Source organism: Oryctolagus cuniculus, chromosome 4 (assembly GCF_051225735.1).
Source record: "Oryctolagus cuniculus isolate XC-2025 breed Fujian yellow rabbit chromosome 4, ASM5122573v1, whole genome shotgun sequence".
Taxonomy (NCBI): Eukaryota; Metazoa; Chordata; class Mammalia; order Lagomorpha; family Leporidae; genus Oryctolagus; species Oryctolagus cuniculus.
The window spans coordinates 74,951,472-74,966,757 of NC_142870.1; the positions used below are offsets into that span (position 1 = coordinate 74,951,472).

General features: G+C 41.8%; 1 long non-coding RNA gene across 1 annotated transcript in view; it reads right to left on the reverse strand.

The window, feature by feature from the left end:
* Positions 1-14,256, reverse strand: part of LOC149127011 (uncharacterized) — a 552,476-nt gene extending 538,220 nt beyond the window's left edge. Inside the window, exon 1 of the long non-coding RNA XR_016232098.1 lies at positions 13,831-14,256. This is a non-coding gene — a long non-coding RNA (uncharacterized LOC149127011). The remainder of the gene's footprint in view (positions 1-13,830) is intronic.
* Positions 14,257-15,286: the final 1,030 nt, after the last annotated feature.

Here is a 15,286-nt window from a genome sequence, read left to right on the forward strand (position 1 = left end):
TTTGGCCCAGCCTTGCCTTGGCTGTTATAGTCATTTGGGGAGATAACAAGTAGATGGGTGAACTAACTATCTCTGAGTGATATCTGTCACTCTGCCTTTCAAGTACAGTGGAAATAAATTGAAAATAAAAAAGAGAAAATATTAAAATAAAGTTCTAGATCATCTACAATTTTGCCTTCAAATTCTGTAATGACACAAAAATTAAACTGTGTATGTGAGAGAGAGACTGGGATGAAGGAGAGAATAGAAGGGAAACTATGAGTCCTACAGAATCCTGACACTCCAAAAGGCAAGCCTTCAGTAGGTAAAGCCATTAAGTATGCTGTCCAAGGTTGGAAGTTATCCAACTTTTTCCACTTCTAGAAGTTTCTAAAGTACATAAATTACAACAATATCAAAAGGCTCAGCTCCTACTTTGAAATTAAACATCTTGATAGCTTAGTAAGGAGCAAGAAGACTGATAAAAATAGAAAGGAGAGAACATACAAAAAGGCTGAAGTAACCTCCCTTTACCATTTAAATAAAACCAAGTGAGCAATATAAACATGTTAGACTTACACCAGTAACATACCCCCTGGGTCTCTAAATTCTGTATTTGTGCCTCATGCTACTTTCCTTCTCTGCTTTCTCTCCCCTAACATACATGTATGTACACACACACATACATAGGCATGCATACACATGCATGCACCACACCCCTTAGTTCATGCATGATGCACACATAAAGGACAGACTGGCTTGCTGGAGAAGCACAGGACATGAGAGTTGTTGATTTTAAGTAAAACTTCAAGGCTGGCGCCGTGGCTCAACAGGCTAATCCTCCGCCTTGTGGCGCCGGCACACCGGGTTCTAGTCCCGGTTGGGGCGCCGGATTCTGTCCCAGTTGCCCCTCTTCCAGGCCAGCTCTCTGCTGTGGCCAGGGAGTGCAGTGGAGGATGGCCCAGGTGCTTGGGCCCTGCACCCCATGGGAGACCAGGAAAAGCACCTGGCTTCTGCCTTCAGATCAGCGCGGTGCGCCGGCCGCAGCGCGCCGGCCGCGGCGGCCATTGGAGGGTGAACCAACGGCAAAAGGAAGACCTTTCTCTCTGTCTCTCTCTCCCTCACTGTCCGCTCTGCCTGTCAAAAATCAAAATAAATAAATAAATAATTAAGCGAAACTTCAGGTAAATTCTGAAAAAAGACAAGAAAAATTTACAGAAAAGAAAGTGTCTTCTAAAAAGGAAAAGCAAAGAAGGGATAAAATAAGAGAAGAATGGGAAGAAAGAAGCGATTACAAACTCTTGAGAATAAAGACATAAGGAGACTTAGAAAGTGGATAAGAGGAAGAATTAATGATGGCTGGATCTGTTTTTTGATTATCCTTTCATCTACTTGAAAGACAAAGTGACTCTGAGAGAGAGAGAAGAAAGAGAGACAGACATACAGAGGGAGATATCTTTCATCCACTCACTCACTCCCCAGATACATGCAACAGATAGGCTAGGCCAAAATCAGAAACCACAAACTCCATCCAGATCTCTCACATGGCTGACAAGGGCCTAAGCACTTGAGACATCATCTCTACCTCCCAGGTACATTAGCATGAAGCTGGATCAGAAATGGAGGAGACAGGACAGGAAACCAGCACTCTCCAAAATGGGATATGGGTTTCCAAAGCAGCAGCTTAATCCAGGGTTGCCCAATGTCTGCCCCATAGGTGGATGTTTATTGCATTTTTTGTTTTTTCTCACAGCTTCAGAGATTTCCAAAGCCCCAACAGGACAACAGAGTTTATTAATGGGTATGTAGCAACTCTGGGCATAGTTCTCACAGCATTTGGTAGGGTCTAAGAAGGCACAGGAGATAACCCTCTTGCTATAAAATTTACATTCATATAAACCTAGAAGGCAGGAGAAAGGCAAGCTGCCTGCTTTATCCCCTTTACAAGCCTGAAACACAGGAACCAAGCATCCAGAATGTTCTACACAGATTAATCTTTGCCAAGGTCCATATAAAATTTTAAAAATGCAAAATTAAGGTGATTCTGTCACTTAAAGAGTGATTACTTATGGGAGGAAGGAAACCATATAAAGTAGCAGAGATATTCTCTGATTTAGTGAGATTCAAAGCAATGAAAAGATTTTCTATAAGATCTGTTATATGAGCTGTAATTCTCTAAGACTGCAGACACCGTATTTGACTAGGACCTTTGATCAACTCTTGTTAGGTTGTTGCTCCTTCTTATCATTGCTAGCACAGGATAAAATTTCCACCTCCTGACACAGTCATATTGCACCATAAAGAAACACAGTCAACTTGTTTGAAATTGGGCTCCAGATTTAGCACCAGATGATTCGAGCCTTGCCTAAACTCATCTTTGGGGTCTGGAAAGTAATATTTGTTTACTGCTTAAAACACACCATTTGCGAATGAAATTATCATTCCTGAATCACAATGCTATAAAAATGTTCTCTCTGGGTAAAACCAAATGAAGAATTAAGTTCTTTTGCTGTGAACCTGAGACTATCCTTACAGTCAATTTAACCACTTTGATGGAGGGAGAAAGCACACAGTTAAATACAGCACAAATTAAATATATCTTTGCCTGAGTTCTCCCCACTCAGCAACTGAGACTTAACTTTCACTTCCTACCCCACTGTCACTAAGGGACCCGTAGAGTCTTCTGCCCTAAGGTCATACCAGCTTATGGGATAAGTCACAGCCATGGGCAAGTGAGAATTAAAGCAATAGAAGTCTGGGCCAGCATTGAGGTGCAGGAGGTTAAGTTGCCCCTTACAACACTGGCATCCCATGTTGGAAGTGGCTGTTCCATTTCCAATCCAGCTTCCTGCTAATGTACATGGGAGAGCAGCTCAAGTTCTTGAGCCTCTGCCACCTATGTGAGACCTCGATGGAGTTTCTGGCTCCTGGCTTCAGCCTGGCCAAGCCCCAGCTGTTGATGGAAGATCCAACTCTGTCTCTGTCTCTGCCTCTCTCTCTCCCTCCCTCCTTCCCTCCCTTCCCCCCTCATCTCTCATCTCTTTGATGCCATGCCTTTCAAATAACTAAATATTAAAAAAGAAATAGAAGTCAGAAAATAAGTATCAGGAGAAAGGATGAAGGGCATCTCATTCATGATAGCCAATAAATCTGTTGGCTCAACAAATTTTGCTAGGCTTTCAGAAAAGATGAAAATGAGAGGGAGAGTTTCTCCCACCTTTGTTTTAAATAAGATTACAAAGTGCATACAAAAAGACCTGCAAATAGAAATAGTAAAATTCCATTAACGTGATAATGATACTCTGAATGACCTGAACAAAGAAAAGAGATTGGAATTGGGGATGTCAATTTGTTGTTTCCTCTTCCAGGTTTTGTGAGCCACTAATATGAATGATTTTAGAAAAGGCTGATATGCCCCTACTAGACCATTTTAGTTCTGTCAGAGAATTCCAAAGAGAAAAGTTAATTCAATAGAATACATTTTAAATTCTGATGTTAGATTATTTCCTCTTCCTATTAATTGTATACACACACACACACACACATGAATGTATATATATATGAATTAAGAGTCAGCCTCATGGATACCTCGTGTATGTTAGAATCAGTATGAACTGAAGGACACTGGGAAACATGCCTCTTGGCATGAAACTTGACCTTCCTGGAGCCTGCTTTTTGCCTGAAATAAACCAATGGACTATAGTAAAGCCACTATTAAAATGCTCGCGTAATTGGGCAGAAAGGAGATGATGCTTAATTATTAAGAATTTTGTTCGAATGAGACTCTAAGTATCCATCTCATTCTCTTTCCCTGCATGGAGCCACAATACGGCAGATTTGGGTCCAGTGTGGATATTTCCCGGAAATGGCCTAAATGCAAGAAGTACAGTATGGATGTTAAGTTATTTAGTAAAAGGGAAGGGTCTGATATATGGACAGAGGCCCTGGCCAGGTCACAGAGAGACTCAGCACTGAAAACCAGGGCAGAAACCACCTTACTCGGGGCCATCGTTGGCAGTGGATTAATACTTGGACAACACAGATGTCACAAGACAACACAGACGTCCCATATGAGTGCCCCAGTTTGAGTCCTGGCTACTCCATTTCCAATCCACAATCCAGCACCCAGTAATGGGCCTGGGAATGCAGCATAAGACGGCCCAGTACCTGAGCCCTTGCACCCACATGGGAGACCAGGATAGTGTTCCAGGCTCTTAGCTTTGGTCTGGCTGAGTCCTGGCTGTTGTGGCCATTTGGGGAGTGAAGCAGCTGATGGAAGATTCATATTCTCTCTCTCTCATTCTCATCTCTCATCTCTCATCTCTCCTTTTCTCTCTACAACTTTGCCTTTCAAATAAAAATAAATCTTCTAAAAATAATTATTAGTATACTTTAAAATATTGAAGAGAGAAAAGAACAGTAGATAGCGTCCTACTCCAAGAGCCACCTTTTTATATAGCAATGCCTGATATTGTATTTGCTCTCTATCTTGGGACATACTTTATTTCAATCTCTCAATTCAAAAGAATTTTTAAAAGTTAAATAACAGGGGCTGGCGCCATGGCTCACTTGGCCAATCCTCCACCTGCAGTGCTGGCATCCCATATGGGCGCCGGTTATAGTCCTGGTTGCTCCTCTTCCAGTCCAGCTCTCTCTTGTGGCCCGGGAGGGCAGTGGAGGAAGACCAGGTGTTCAGGCCCTGCACCCTCATGGGAGACCAGGAAGAAGCACCTGGCTCCTGGCTTTGGATCAGCACAGCGCTGACTGTAGCGGCCATTTGGGGGGTGAACCAACAGAAGGAAGACCTTTCTCTCTGTCTCTCTCTCACTGTCTATCTGTTAAATAAAAAAAAATTTACAAAATAACAATGCATAAATAATTTTTAGAAAGTATTGCACAATGAAATCAAAGACACAAATCTTCCACAATGCCATAATTGTTGGGAAAGTTGCCATGCATGCATTTAGTCCATTTGAACAACAAAGTACTCTAGAAGACCTCTTCTTACAAGGAAGGCACAGTCTCTTACTTGATGGTGGCATGTGCTGAGTTAATGTGGTTCCTTCAGCCAGTTTCTAACTCAGCTTCCTGCCATATTTCTATATGGTGGATCATGGAACCCAGCAACCAGTAATTCTCCCCAACCCACCACCTGGACTATTAGCCAACACAAGGACACCAGCAAAGGGCTGCTACATCCATGCTTGGGCCCCATGTCAGGCAACCAAGGGATTCTGCTGCATGCCTAGTTTGAGAAACACTGGCCTCCAGAGTCTATACCACAAGAGCTAGGCAAAGCCAGGAGTCAGGAGCTTTAACCCAGGTCTCCCACATGGGTACAGGGACCCAAGCATTTGAGCCATCCTCTGCTGCTTGTGCATTATCAAGGAGCTGGATCAGAAGTGGAGCAGTTGGCACTCATCTCACACCCATATTGGGTACTGGCACTATGGCAGCTGCTTAACCCATGGAGCCACAGCACCAGGCCCCATGGAGCAAGGAGCTTGCCCAAGGTCACACAGTTGGTAAGTGGCACAACCAATTGTATTGCCACACTCTTACCAGCACACCAGGCTGCTTTATTCTTGTGCTGTCTTTCAGGGTGGGAGAGAGGAGCCAAAAGAAAACAGAAAAGACTTTGAAAATTAAACTATAGAAAGTATCACATCCCATTTTAAAAGCACTTATAGTAAAAATGGCAATTTTCTCAGTTTTCTACGACCTAGCATATTTTGACTCCCATATCAACTAATCAAATATTTCTTCAGGAGAATTTCCAATGCATAAAACGACCAGATACAATCTGCCTTCTTCTAAGAAAATTCAATACATAAAATTCTGCTTACAAAACAGATAAATCAGAGTTTTAACTTTACAAAAGAATTTGCCACCTATTTTTTTCTTTAAAAAACTAGTTCCCTGATACATTTTCACAATGACTCATTCTGCAAAATTTGAATGCACATGCAGAATTTGGGAAGCATATCAACTGAGATTCTGTGTAGTCTCTGATAGCATTGGATCATTCATAATCTTTCTTATTAATTCTCTGGAGTTGTGTTCATCATTTTTGCATAAATGAAAATCTCATTTAAAATTTCCTGGAGATGCTAGGAATCACTCCCATCTCCTAGGACAATGGTTCTCAAACTTGAGATGATCACAAAGCAGCCTCCCTAAACCACAGATTGCTATGCTTTCATCAGAATTTCAAATTTAGTAGGTCTTGGGTAGGGCCCAAGATCTGACATACTAAGTGAGTTCTAGAAGCCATATTTTAGAATCACTACTTGAAGAATTTCCAGAAAATGAGCAAAATTTTCCCCACAATATTCTTTCTCAGTTTTCAACCTATGCTAGTATATAGCCTACTGAAACCTTATGATACAATAAATCAAGAAATTGTCACTACCGACCAGGAGGCTAACTCAGAAATGAATTTTGCAATAATTGTGAATCTTGGCCACTCAGCATCTTGTAGATAATGAGATTATACTAGTTGCAAGTATTCTCCACAGCAGTGAAATGGATGGCCTTTCCTGTTGTTTTGGGAAATTTAAAAGAGATTACCTGGATCCACCTATTTTCATTAGATTGTGAAAGATTAGGTTATCAAGGTTACCACTTTAGCTATCAGTGCCTTAATGAGGGTCTTCTCCAAAAAACCATGCTACTAAAAAGAAATGCCGAAAATTAGTCATCAAGCTGAAGAACTAGTAAGTATTGCTTTGGTTGAGTGCTCACTATATTCCATGTATTATTTCATTTCATCCCCATAGTATCTACTTTGCAAGTTTAACAACAAAGATTGAAGGAGATTGTCCCAGGTAGCAAAGTTGATAGATGATAGGGCCAGAACTAGAGTTGTGAGACTCCAAAGACCAGAATCTTTTTTTCACTCTGTGTTGACTGGTACAAAGAATGAGGCTTCTGTTCTCCCATTCATCAGAGAATAAACTCATTTGCACAGAGAGTCTCCTTGCTGTGCACAAATCCCTGGGCTTCGAGGGTGCATCAGCTTTCTATCATTGTCTAACTCATCACAAACCTAAGAGCTTGTGAATGTGTTTCAAAATATTGGTGAAAAGTGGAACTCAAACATAATGCACAATTCCCATGGACTTTTGGGAGAACCTTCATATTAATTCACAGTTTTATACATCAGAAATCCAGGTGGGCTCCACTGGGGTCTCTACTCAGGGCATCACAAGGCTGAAATCAAAGTATCAGCTGTGCTGGACTCTTAATTGGACACTTTGGGAACAATCTACTTCCAAATTTATTCAGATTCCACTTTCTTGGATTTGATATACTGAGCTCCCTGTTTCTTTGTTGGCTGTCAGCTGGTGGTCACTTAACAATTTCTAGCACTACTTCCATTTCTTGCAACATGGCTCCATCTTCAACCCAGCAATGGCGAATCAAATCCTTGTGCTTATATGCCTCTGATCTCCTCTTTCGTGCCTGGTTGAGAAAGTTCTCTGCTTTTAAAGGTCTCATTTGGTTAGGTCAGGTCCACTTTCATGGTCAACAGACTTAGGACTGCATCACATCTGCAGTGGCCCTTCCTAGCAGCATTTGAATGACTAGAGGATGGCAGGAATCCTACAGGGAGGGACAGCTGTATGTGTCATCACATCCTTCTATCAAAATGGGGAATTAAGGGACTGGTTTTCTACCTGAGAGAACAGTGTAGGGTTTGCCCAATTCCTTGTTGCATCTGGTCCATTGGTGGGTATTGTCTACAAGGAGAAAGGAGAGGTAGGGGTCACCATCTCTGAGGAATTCATCCATATTCTAGTTTGAGAATTAGTCAACAGGCAAATATCCAGGTATTAAAACTATTTTCTCACAGATCACATCCTTGAGTAACTGCTTTACCTATTGTGTGTGTGTGGACCTAATCTTAATCTCACGCCGCATGGGGGGGTGTCATTTAGAAAAAGACTGTATCTCAAGCATTCAGTTTATAAAGGTGTCTAGCACAGTGCCAATATCCATAAGATGTTATGCACATGTTTGATTTATTAAGCTAGTTATCTGCCTACAATGTTGTTGCAGACACTATCCATTGCTATCCATTAGGAACAAACATTTCCTTTTCTTTTCCATACCTCTAGACAAAAGCTGAAGAAGTCTTCCCTTGTAAAAAATCAAAACCTACAGACATGGTATAAGTATAATACTTCTTGATATACAATTATTTTGTAATTATAAAGTAGAAAGATGACTATATAACTGTGTTTTATTTATAGTTAATCTCTAAGAATCTTTGAGATTGCAAGTTTAAAGCTTTGCAAAGATAGCCCAATTATTTGTTCTAAATGTGGAAAAAATAAGACTCAGTAATTTTCTTATCAAGGAACTTGCAGCATTTAGATGAAAATCAGAGAATTCTGCCCATTAAGACTATTAACTAATTTGGGGTCTTAGAGTTTAAAAAGACTCCCTTGGATAACCAGAGAGGGATCCTGATTTGAAGATATGGCATATCCCATCAAAGCAAAAAATTCTTACAAAGAGAACCTAAGCTTGAACAGACTATAATGAATCACTTATTTTATTGGCTTTCAAAAATCCTCGATAGTGTGCCTGAGAACTCCCTTGGTGCTCTGTAGAGAGATGGAATGTAACATGGTTCTGTGGCCTTAGAGCCAAGTAAACCAGCCTGACCTGTAAATCCCAGCTATGCTGTTTACTAGCCATCAGGTTTTGGCCAGGGAACTTATACTTTAAGACATTGGTTTCCTATCTGTAAAATCAGCATAGTGATACTTAACCATTTAAAATTTTTGTCAACACACACTGGAGATAATGTAATAAGTCAGGTAGCAAAGCAATCCACTAAATAGTTGCTATAATTATTTGCAAACTCCTCCCCCCATTTCACATGAAATTTTACTCTCAAATGTGAGAAATATTACATATTTGAGTTTGCCCTCTTTCCAAGTCTTGAATTTAGATATCACTTTATTTCCTATCTACTTTAAATCTCTCAAGCTTTCAAATATCAAGAAGAAATACAGAGCTAACTTTTAAGTAAGGATGGCAGTGTGAGGCATGTTCATGCCACATGTGTTCTGTGTGTTACTCTGCATAGGAATAAGACAACGGGAGGATATTTGGTGCATCTTGGTATTCCGTGCGTGTGAAAGCATAATACTGGTCATCAGGGCCACTGCACGCATATTCTACATAAAGGAAAATCCAATTGGTATTACAGAGCCCCTGGTCTTAGAATCTTTTTCTGCTTCAGCTGATATATAGTGTAAATCTAAAACTTATTTAAAAACCTGTCTGGGTAAGACAGCTTTTAATTAATCTTCTCTTAGTGTTTATACTATATGGTACCTGGAAGATGCAAGATCAATCACCACCGTATTGTAATGTCGAGTTGTGAGACAGAAAGATAAATGAGCTATCAAGTTTAGCATTTTGATAGCTAAGTTAATTTAACTAGCTCCAAAACATACTCTAGATTGGTGGATAAAGTTGTGAGCTGGGCATTGAATGTTATAACTGTGAATGCGGTATGTTATTAAGGAAGCAGGGATTTGCTTGTTGCCATCTGTCCTTTATGGAAATTTAAATTCTGAATCAGAGAGGTGTAGCTGGGTGATAAGGTCATAGCTTTCATTGTTTCAGGCCAATCAAAGCAGCTTTATTAGTTCAGGCTTTTAATTGAATACTGGTGACAAGATCTGGCCTAACCTGAAGTTCTTGTCTATAGGATACCTAAGGAAAAGCTTGGCCAAGCAAATTAAATTCAGTTTATGCTTAAGAGCAGGACTTGAGTAGACTGTTTCTTCCCGGGATTTAGCAACATTTTTTTAAATCAGAAACTTTATTTCAAATTGTGTTTCTTCAACTGTAGGAATTTGGGGCTGTTTTTCGTCCTGGAGGAAGAGGATACCCCTTTCCATGGAATGACCATTTACACCAGGATGTCTCAACCAGGAAGAGGAGCAAGAATCAAACTCAGCCTGGCTCCTCAAAACTACTAGCCTAAAATGTAATAAAACTTCAAACAAAAGAAAAATGCTTCACAAGTCACTGGAGAAGTATTTAGATATGTTAATCACAGCTATTAAGGAATATCAACTTTGGAATGTCACATCTATTCAAATAAGCAACAGTAAATGGAGCAGTTTTGAAAGGTTTTCTCCCCCTTAAAAGATAATAAAATCAAGTTGCTGTGAGGCAGAAAAAGCTCCTTCCACCCCAGCACCCACACTTCCCGTTCCTACCCTAAATATAGCAGGCCGGTTCTTTCCATTTCTTTTCTTCATTTGTCCCTTCACTTTTTTAACAAACATGTAGAAAGCACCTACTACATAGAGGCCAGGTCTTTCGCTCTGTTTTGGAGTCATAGTTATGAGCAAGTCACAATTCATATTTTTAAGAAGTCACAGAAATGTACAGTTAATTACACAGCGGCATGTTTCATGGTTAATTTAATGTGTTAACTTGAACAGGTCACGGGGTGCCTAAACATTCTGTGTGTGTCTGGGAGGAAGTCTAAAAGAGATTCACACCTGAATTCATAGAGTAAAGCGATTGCCCTTCCCAGTTGAGTGGGCCTTGTCCAATCTGTTGGAGGCCCAGACACAACGAAAACACAGAGGAGGAGAGAATTCTCTTCTCTGCCTTTCTTCAGGCAGGGACAAAAGTCTTCTCCTGCCTTTGACTCAGACTGGTACATTCAGACCAAGACTATACCACCATATGATGTGTGTGTGTGTGTGTGTGTGTGTGTGTGTGACTTATACAATCTCTAATTGGTTCTGTTTCTCTGGAGAAATCAGAGTACTACAGCACTACAGGTGAAAATGGGAATGACCCGCACCTGTGAGTTTTTCAGTGCTCTCCCCAGAACCTCTTGTAATTGACTTAACACTTCTTTCTTCCTTCAGAGCCTTGCCTCACCCACCTAACTCCTTGCCTTCAGAAATCAAGCAATTCAAACCCACACCACTGCTGGTATTCTGCCCTCAGGACTCCCTGAGCCTAACCCATCAGCAAGGGAGAGCACAACCTCCCTAGGACACGGTCATTTTGAAGATGTCTGGGTAGTGTCCTCTGTTGTCAGAATCACCAAACCTTCCACAGGAACACGTCGCTTTGAAGAAGAAATACTTATCTGCACCAATCTAATGGCCTTTAGAGATCAGAGGCAATAGTGGAGTCTAGAATGCTCATCTCACAGGTGAAACAATTCAGCTAAAATCCTGCAGCTAGCTGGTGGCACAGAGAACCCAAATTCTGAGATGCCACAAAAACATACTCCTTTGCTTTCACATCAAGAACACTTAGGAAAATACTAAACAATATTACATACCTCAAACAAATCTTTGATTCAATAAACAAATCTTTCTAGCACATTTTTACAAATACAAAATGTTGTTCTTTTCCAAAGTCTTTCCAGGTAGAGTTGACACTCTCTCTCTCTCTCTCTCCCTCTCTCTCTCTCTCTCTCTCACACACACACACACACACACACACACCCGTATATACACACAGAGTTTATCTTGGCAGGGAGCACAGGGAAAGAACCTCTGCACTAGATATGTGTGTGATCATATGATCTGAATTGTACAGAAGAGTTTCACATGTGTAGTAATTCATGTTTAAGTTTTGTTTTTAATTATATTCAATGAGTGAAAGCTTTATCTTCTATTACAAAATCTAGAATCGAAGGAGCCTATAGAATAGACATCACACCGGGAGACAGAGACAGAACTGTCCTGTAGGAATGCCCTTACAAGTTTCCACAGCTCATTCAACTCCTAACACCAAATAGTAAGCATCTGACATCTCTGGAAAATCCGGAGCCAAACCATATTCCAAACAGAGCTGAAAATACCATATCTACCACAAGCTACTTCTGTCCTCAAGAGAAAACAGAAGACCTCAGACATCAAAAGTCTCCTGCCCTCAAAATACTGGGAGAGACAGGTGCCACTTCTAGAGTGCTCACTGTTTTAAGAGCAAAGGACTTTTCCTATTTCTGTTCCATGTCAGGTAAACTATGAGTAGAATTCCTCCAATAATAGCCACTTCCTAACTCTGGGACTTCAGTACCCGGCAGACCCCTTTTGAGCCCCAGATTGCATGTCCCTAAATCAAGGGAATAAAGATGAATAAAGACTAGATAAAATTAGATTAAAAAATACCTAACACAGGGCCAAGTACATATGTTCAAATTATAACTATTATTTTTATTAGCTTAAAGGCTTTTAATTTTTATGAAAAACTTACCCATCCTATAGATTAGGTTAAAAAAAAAAAAAACTAAGGATGATATAATTGCTAAGGATGATTTAAGCCAGGTATTTTCATAATTATAAATTTAGACTTCAAGCATTAAAAATAAGGCATGGAAATGAAGAAGGCAGTATTTTCTCTCCCTTTACCCTGCTATAGAGCACGGACTGTTAAAAGTCTTATTCTTTCATGATCTGTATGTAATTAGATATTGTTACTTTAATTACAACTGACTCTCACTTATTCATTAAGGTACTTTGTTATCCTGCCTGACTTTGTAAGTGATTAATTAATTTCTCTCACGTTGGAGGAAATAAAGATTACCTTTTGCTGTGGTCTGAATGGTTTGTGTCTCCCTAAAACACCAAGGCATGGTGTTAGAAGGCAGAGCCTTCGGCAGGTTTTTAGGTCACAAAGGCCCCTCTCTTGAGGGTGCAACTAGTGCCCTTATGCAAGAGCTCCAGAGAGCTGCCGCACACTCCCCATGTGAGAACACCTAGAAGACATCAGCTATGAGGAACAGGCCCGCACTAGACACGGAATCCACAGCACCTTGACCTTAGATTTCCCAGGCTCCCTAACTGTGAGCAAGAAATGTCAGCTGTGCACAAATTACCAAGATTGAGGGATGTTGTTCCAGCCATGAAACAGGGTAAAAGGGTTCGGCCCCTCTGCCTTCCTACTGTGTCTGCCTCCTTTGCCACCTTATGCTTTGGGTCGGACAGGTTCTGTCAACCATGCAGACAGACATGTTTGTTATTAGAAGAACTCTGCTGGGGCTGGTGCTGGGCCCGAGTGGGTAAAGCCGTCGGCTACAGTGCCGGCATCCCATAGGGTCTCTGGTTCGAGACCTGGCTGCTCCACTTCTGATCCAGCTCTCTGCTAAGGCCTGGGAAAGTAGTGGAGAATGGCCCAAGACCTTGGGACCCTGCACCCACATGGGAGACCTGGAAAAATCTCCTGACTCCTGGCTTCAGATCAGCACAGCTCTGACGGTTGCAGCTAGTTGGGAAGTGAACCAGCGGATGGAAACTTACTTTCTATCTCTCTGCCTCTCCTTCTGTGACTGTGACTTTCAAGTAAAATAAATAAATCTTAAAAAAGAAGAACTCTGCTTGCAGCTGGAGGTTTCTGCAAACAGGCCCTTAGCCATGGCTTGCCTCTCCCAAGCAGATCAGGAGGCAGGCCCAGACCTAATGCTGGCTTTGTTAAGGGTTCATAGGAGCAGCTTGGCCAGTCCCTGTCTCCAAAGTCAACCAAGCAAAGAGAGAGCGAGTCAGGCCTTTGCTGGACCCCTGGGGAGCACAGGTGTCTGCAGAGATTCATCACTTCTTGACCTCAAACTGCCTCCCCCGCCGCTTACTGCCGCTTGTACTTAGACACAGCCTGTTACAAGGCACGGCCAGGATAGCTTCCCTAGGCCAGCAGTCCTCCATCTGTGTGCCAGCTCTTTCCTTGCTTCAGCACATCGCCCTTGAGTTACCAGGTGCCTCTGGGTGGCTGGCAGGTGAGCTAGGACTCTGTAACAGCAGCTCAGTAGACTTAGACCTGATGAGTCTGTACATTCACCCCCAAGCTCCAGCTTACCTTCTGTACGCCTGACTCTTCAGCACAGGGTTCTCCTCTCCATCAAATGGAGGGTAGAAGGCCAAACCCCCCAGATATGGACTTTCAGCCTTGACTTCCTGCTCCCCACACTGCGAACACTCCAGGTCCAGCCTTCACCATGCACTAAAGCAGGAGTGGCAGGTGTGTGCTAGGATGTTGTAGACATCTCCAGCTCTAGCTCATGACCCTCACGGCGTTCAACCACTGTAGGTTCACAGTCCAGACTGGCCTGCCTGCCATTGCACAACGGATCCTGGGGCCAGCCCCTCGGCCTGGGGATCACACTCATCACTCACTCACACGAGGTCGCCTCACTCCCATCCAGGTGCGCCCGAGGGAGAACGTGCTCAGAATCACTTTGCGCAGACTCTTGGGGAAGGAGCCATTCAAATGCCTAATCAAAAGCACAATAAGCCCCAAGCCACATCATGACTTTCATGCTGTGGTAGAAAAAAGTTAGATTACTTTGACAAGATTAGTTCTTTTAAGAGTCATTTTGATTTTCCCCCCACTACCCTGTAATCCTTCTCAGACTTTGAAAATTAATCTCCCTATTATTCTTGTATTTCTAGATGTGAGCGTTATGCTTCCTGGTTTGTGGCATCTGCTATCATGGGCCCCTCAGCGAGCCTTTCCGAGTTTTCAGAGGGTTTTGTTTCAGTTAATTCCTTAAGCATCCCAGGATGCAAGTCATTGTGTCTTGTAATTTATTTTATTAATCCTAAGTGTATCTTAAAAGAAAGGAGTAGAAATTAATGAAAATAAATTAGCATTTTTGATTACAAAAAATACTTTCAAGGGCGCTCTCCTTTCTTGAAAGTGATCTTGCATTGTATGGTAATGAAAACAACAGAAAGCCTCCTTTTAGATGAGGCTACCTTCAGCTAGGAACCTCTCTGGGCTTGAGCCAGAGATGGCACAGCTGATAGAGATTCACATTGGTCCTTAGGCAAGAGCCTGCAATCATGCAGACAACAAGCCAAACCATAGCTTAATTCCCAACACCACTCTCCAGTGTAAGTGCTCCCACACTAAGTCAACACGGCCTTTCACCTGGACTCTTAGAATAATTTCCCAAATAGTATTGCTGTTTCAACCCTTAGCTCTTACTATCAACCACACTGCCAAAGAGATCCAATCACGCTACTCCCCTGCTTGAACTCTGTTGGGAGCTTCTCATTACAGCCGAGGAAAAAGACAAGTTCTTCACACGGCATATGAGGCTGTTTATGGAGCCAGTCTCTGCCTAATCCAACCTCCCCTAGGATAGTCAGTTGTGCTCTAATACAGTATACGCATTTCTAAACATCACTACACGATGCAAAACCTGGCAGCAAAAACCACAGCACTTGAGAAACAAATCGTGCTGGAGGACCAGGTCCCAAGAACTTCATCACTAGCATATTAAAAAAAAAAAAAAATGGTAGGACCCCAA